The sequence below is a fragment of the Heterodontus francisci genome, chromosome 27 (genome assembly GCF_036365525.1).
Source record: "Heterodontus francisci isolate sHetFra1 chromosome 27, sHetFra1.hap1, whole genome shotgun sequence".
In the NCBI taxonomy this organism is placed as follows: domain Eukaryota; kingdom Metazoa; phylum Chordata; class Chondrichthyes; order Heterodontiformes; family Heterodontidae; genus Heterodontus; species Heterodontus francisci.
In genome coordinates this window covers 55,394,022-55,400,021 of record NC_090397.1, presented here as the reverse complement: position 1 = coordinate 55,400,021, position 6,000 = coordinate 55,394,022, and the positions used below count along the sequence as shown (strand labels likewise).

General features: G+C 41.0%; 1 protein-coding gene across 2 annotated transcripts in view; it reads left to right on the top strand.

Moving 5' to 3' along the window:
• The window catches only part of snd1 (staphylococcal nuclease and tudor domain containing 1), a 1,066,795-nt gene that overhangs the window by 505,471 nt on the left and 555,324 nt on the right, over positions 1-6,000 (top strand). The gene's annotated exons all lie outside the window — the stretch shown is intronic.

The following is a 6,000-nucleotide window of genomic DNA, read 5'->3' as shown; positions in this document are numbered from 1 at the left end:
GAGACGGGACGAAGTCAGACGATGTTACGGAGATAGAAATAGGCAGTCTTGATGGCACGAATATAAGGTCGGAAGCTCATCTCTGATCAGATGTGATACCAAGTTGCGAATAGACTGGCTTAATCTCAGACTGTTGCCAGGCAGAAGGGGGAGTCAGTAGCTTGGGAATGGAGTTTGGAGCGGGGGACCAAAAAGGATGGCTTCAATCTTTCCAATATTTATTTAGAGGAAATTTCTGCTCATCCTGTACTAGATATCGGATAAGCAATCTGATAATTTAGCAACAATGGAAAAACAATCTGCTGCAACCTGTTTGAAAGTCTTTCTGGGTGGGACTTATCTATAATTGTACTCATGACTAGGTGGAATGCTGACTGCAGTTGCATTTGGTTACAAACACCTCGCAAAACGCAGTGACCACTGCTGTTGTCTTCTCTGCAGGATGCATGACTTCTTTATCTGATCCCAAGCTCTTCCCAGTATTTTTCTGAGACTCTTTGCCAGAATGTGAGAGACAGCAGACTCCTGCCCCCATCTCTTTTGACCGTCTCCCCTCTCTCTCTTTGCCTCCCACTTCCCTCCTCCCCCCCCCCACTTCCTTCCCCCACTTCCTTCCCCACTTCCTTCCCCCACTTCCTTCCCCACTTCCTTCCCCCACTTCCTTCCCCCACTTCCTTCCCCCCTTCCTTCCCCCACTTCTTTTCCTCCCTCCACCCGCTTCCTACCCCACCCCGACCTTCCACCCTCCACCCCCACTTTGCTTTCTTTCCCATCCCTCACATGTACTATGTGTTTCTTTCTCTATATGCGCTGGCAGGTGGGGTAGAGGGGGAAGGAAGGAGGGAGGATCAGTGCAGTTTATCTACCTGTTCGGCCTGTTTTGTTCATCTTTTGAGCAGTTGCTCTTGCCAACTTTTCTACATTACAACAGTGACTACACTTCAAGAAGTACTTCATTGGCTCTTAAACATTTTGGGACATACTGAGTTCATAAAAGGAGCTGCATAAATTCAAGTTTTGTTTTGTTTTACTTTTTCATCCATGCTTTGGTTACCTCTAATAACACGTCTCTTTCCTGCTTAATTTCCATGTCAAATGTCTCAGAACATTTTTTGAAAAGACATCATATAAATGCTGCTGTTTATGTTCCTCTGTCATCAATGCATGGAAAGCAGTAGCAGTTCTTATCTTGGCAACCATTGTGTTATATTGGATCCTTGATCTCATAATCTTCATGTTCATAGTTACTTATCCAATACTGACTTAGCATTACCTGTTCATGTGCGAGTCTGTTATACATATTCAGTACTTTTTGGATGGCTAGAGGAGGAGATACAATTTTCCCTGCTCTTGCAGGTGGGTTTTTAATTTGATAGTCGTGTTCTGGAGCTCACTGTCTGTCCAAGTTATGCAGCGAAATAACTTGCTTATATCTGCACTTCTCAGAATTATTTTAAAAAGTAGATCGTATGTCTTCTGTCTTGTATTAGATGAAAAGTTATTCAGCTCCATGAGTCTGTCTTCATCAGATAGTTCCAAAATTATCATGTCCTCTTGGAAATAGGCTGCTCAAAAACACACCACACTCTAAATGTAGCATCACCAGTGCTCTGCACAAGCTTAGATTAATCGTGAAAATAAGAGCAAAATACTGCGGATGCTGGAACTCTGAAATGAGAACAGAAAGTGATGGAAATACTCAGCAGGCCTGGCAGCATCTGTGGAGAGAGAAACAGGTGCTGCCAGGCCTGCTGAGTATTTCTGGTACTTTCTGTTCTCCTCTCCGATTAATCGCCTTTGACTTGTAATTCGATGCCCTTGAGATACGTCCAAGAACTTTATTGCTTCTCGTTCATTACTCAACATTGACAACTTGCAATGAATGGCCAATAATTGCATTAGCAGAATTGCTAATATTGTAACTGTAGTATGCATAAACTAATCTTTTGCAATTTAAACCAGTAGCTATTTTATTAAAGGAAACTCGGACCGTCTCTTTCATTAGTCACCTTAAAATTCAGATCACTGAGAATAACGAGTCCTCGTTGTACTTCTACATTCTGACCCCACTTTATGGGCAGCCTGGCTAACAGGGATGAAGATGCCTTGGTAAACCAGTTGAACTTGTCATTCTGGTCAAGACAGAGTGAAGTGGTTCAAATAAAGGTTATCTTCCTTGCAAGTGTCTAATTTTTGTATTCAAGTATTTTTGTTTTCATAAGGACTTCATCTCTCGTTTTCTACTCCTCTACATCAAAGAACAACGGATGTTTACAGCACAGAAAAGTAAGTCATCTGGCCCATCATGTCTGTCGATTCTTTGGCGCAATCCAAAATGAATCTTGCTCGCTTCTCATATCCTTGCCATATATTTTATCCACTTTTCCCCTAAAAGATACTATGATTTCTGCTGTCCTTCATGACCCATCTTTTAATTCTAATGCATCTTACATGGCTAAATTATAAATATTAAAAGTAGTTACTAGATACTTGGATCAGGATATGAAGATGATGTGACAATGGAGTAGCCAGCCCATGTAACCTGCAAGTAAGATCAGGGATAGTGGCGTTTAATAGTTGAGTTGTTGTGTATTCTGTGTGTGAATGTGGAAATTCTAAAATAAAATGAAAATGTTTGTGTGGATTCCAAGTAACAAGTAATGGGGTCTGAGGCTCAGGTATTGATGTTGGTCATTCCTTGATTTCTGTTACTTTGGTTGCTCATCTGCAATACTTTCTTTAATTGTGCTTGGGATGTGAGTGTTGCTGGCAAGGCCAGCATTTATTGCCCATCCCTAACTGCCCTTGGGAAGATGGTGGTGAGCCACCATCTTGAACTGCTGCAGTCCTGTGTGGTGTAGATATACCCACAATGCTGTTTGGGAGGGACTTTCAGGATTTTGACCCAGCAACAGTAAAAGAGCAACAATATAGTTCCATGTCAGGATGGTGTGTGACTTGTAGGGGAACTTGCAGGTGGTGTTCCCATGCGCCTGCTGCCGTTGTCCTACTAGGTCGTAAAGGTCACAGGTTTGGAAGGTGCTGTCAAAAGAATTTTGGTGATTTGCTGCAGTGCATCTTGTAGATTGTACACACTGCTACCACTGTGTGCCGATGGTGGATGGGGTGTCGATCAAGAGGGCTGCTTTGTCTTAAATGGTGTCAAGCTTCTTGAGCATTTTTGGAGCTGCATACATTCAGGCAAGTGGAGAGTATTCTGTCACACTCCTGACTTGTGCCTTGTAGATGGTGGACAGGCATTGGGGAGCCAGGAGGTGAGTTACTTACTGCAGAATTCCCAGCCTCTGATCTGCTCTTGTAGCCCCAGTATTTATATGGCTGGTCCAGTTCAGTTTCTGGTCAATGGTAACCCCTCCAGAATGTTGATGGTAGGAATGTTGATCAGTGATGGCAATGCTGTTGACAATCAAGGGGAGATGGTTAGATTCTCTCTTGTTTGAGATGGTTATTGTCTTCCACTTGTGTGGCACGAATATTACTTGCCATTTATCAGCCCAAGCCCAAATGTTGTGCAGGTCTTGCTGCATTTGGGCACAGACTGCTTCAGTATCTGAGGAGTTGTGAATGGCACCTCACCTCTTGAATTCAGCTCTTTTGTCCCCGTTTGAACCAAGGTTGTAATGAGATTTGGAGCCGAGTAGCCCTGGTGGAACCCAAACAGAGCATTGGTGAGCAGGTTTTTGCTGAGTAAATGCTGCTTGATAGTGCAGTCGATGACGCCTTCCATCATTTTGCTGATGATTGAGCATGTCGGCTAGGATGGTAATTGGTCAGATTGGATTTGTCCTGCTTTTTGTAGACAGGACATAGCTGGACAATTTTCCACATTGTCGGATAGATGCCAGTGTTGTAGCTGTACTGGAACAGATTGGCAAAAGATGCAGCTAGATCTGGGGCACAGGTCTTCAGTACTATAGGCGAGATGTTGTTAGGGCCCATTGCCTTTTCTGTATTCTGCGACCAAATATAAACTGAACCAACGCAAAATACTCCAGTGGGCGGGATTTGTGTACACACAGGTCGTGAAAAGGTGCCACTATTGCGGGGAAGGTATGCCATCAGTATGTTTGTTTAGGTAAAATTATTGGGCAAGACAATGATATTTAATGGATTTAGTAAATGTAACTGAGCAGGACAGAAGTGTTTGCAGATGTATGGTCGGAATGTCTTTTAATGTCAAATATATATAGATTTTTCTTTTCACTGCAAGTTCTTGCTCCCTCTTCATCTTTGTGTGCTGGTGGTACAACATTAGTGAAATCAATATTTTAAAAAAAGTTGGAACACATTCAAACCAATTCGAACAATATCAAATCAAAGTTAATTGTTCCTGTGTATACATAATACAAAATTGTCAACATTTAAGATTTTATAATATACAGGGTCTGCTATTTTCCGAAAACATACATACATTATGTTCTGATAATGAAATGACATTCTTATGTCACTGCAGTCCAAATTCCTGTATTTCAGTCACGCACAGAATGTCGATCTTTGTCTGACCTGAATATATTTTTAAAATAGCATTAAGTGAAATGAGACTGCACCCAGTGATCCCTGTTTTGTATTTTATCGCAGACGAGAATCAGTTTCAAGGATATCAGGGCTAAAAGTTCTGATAGCAACTTTGCTTTTGAGAGTTGATATTACGTCATTACTCTTGATGTTTCTGCCTTACAGCATTATCCAGTGTTTCTCATTTTGAGGTAGGATAGTGTGTGTGTTGCCCATTGAGCCTTATAATCTAAAATGCATCAGCTCAAATTTCTTAACACTCTGCAAAAGTCTCTCTTCCCCTCCTAATTATTTGCATTCAGCATATTAAATACAATCACTGTCTTACCGAATAATTTTAGCTAAACAATCATGTTGATTGTGTGTCTCTTTGAAGCAGTGGCACTTCCCTGTGAGATCTCCTTGTCCACTAGAATTTCCTTCCATTAAAGTATTTTGTGAGATATTTGTTTATATTTGGGTGCAATGGGCTGAAGGGCAAAAATTTTACAAGCATGTTTTTTTTAAAAAAACAACTAAATAACCTTTGGCATTACCCATATATAAGATGGCAGCAGAGTTGACAACGATGGCCAGGAATCTTGCACCTGGTGCCCATGGTCCGTGACTACATTGTGCCAATTGATATAACAAAATTGAGTTTAAGTTGCCATGTTCACATTTTTCATTTACCAACGATATATCTGGATGCAAAAGCCTGACCAAGTATTATCACAGGAAAGGCAGCTTGTGAACAGGAAATGTGCATTCTACAAAAGATTTGTAATGCTGTATTGTCGCACTCACTCGTGCAATAAATGTTGACATCAAGCACTTTTGCATTTGCTTTCTCTCACTTTTGACATTAACTTTTCTAGTGGCTATCCTTTCTGATTTGGCATGCCAAAGTTTGACCTGGTTACATTATACAGTTTTCATACTTGAACCATTTGATTGACTGTTAAGGCAAAAATCTTTTAAGCTGGAAGCTATCTATAAGCAAAATGTTCCCACCTTCAAATGGGAGATGGGAGTCAAAAGACAGAAGAAACATTGAAGGAAATATGGTTGAAGCTTTTACTTTCCAAACCAGAGTTAAAATGGAGGAGGCCAGAGTATAAGGGAAAAAAAATTAAAAATGGATGTCTTGGTCAGACAGTTTTTGTTTTGTAATTGGTAGTAGCCTTGTAGTCTAGGGTTAATGTTTCTGTAATAAAGTCACTTCTGGTGTGTTCCTTTTTACTGTAATTGGGCTTATTTCAGTGTCATAGTGTAGGGTGAAAGTTGTCATGAGCTGTCCATGCTGTCATTTCTTAAGACCTTCTGGCAGTGCTATGGTTAAGCCAGTTGTATTTTCAATGCAAGAGGTTTCAAACTGATTAATGTTAGCCGTCTATCTTGTAGCCATGAGGACAGAAGTTGAAAATGACAGGATTTGTGAAAGGATCACTTGGAAACATTCCATCAGCAATGTTTGAAATGTCA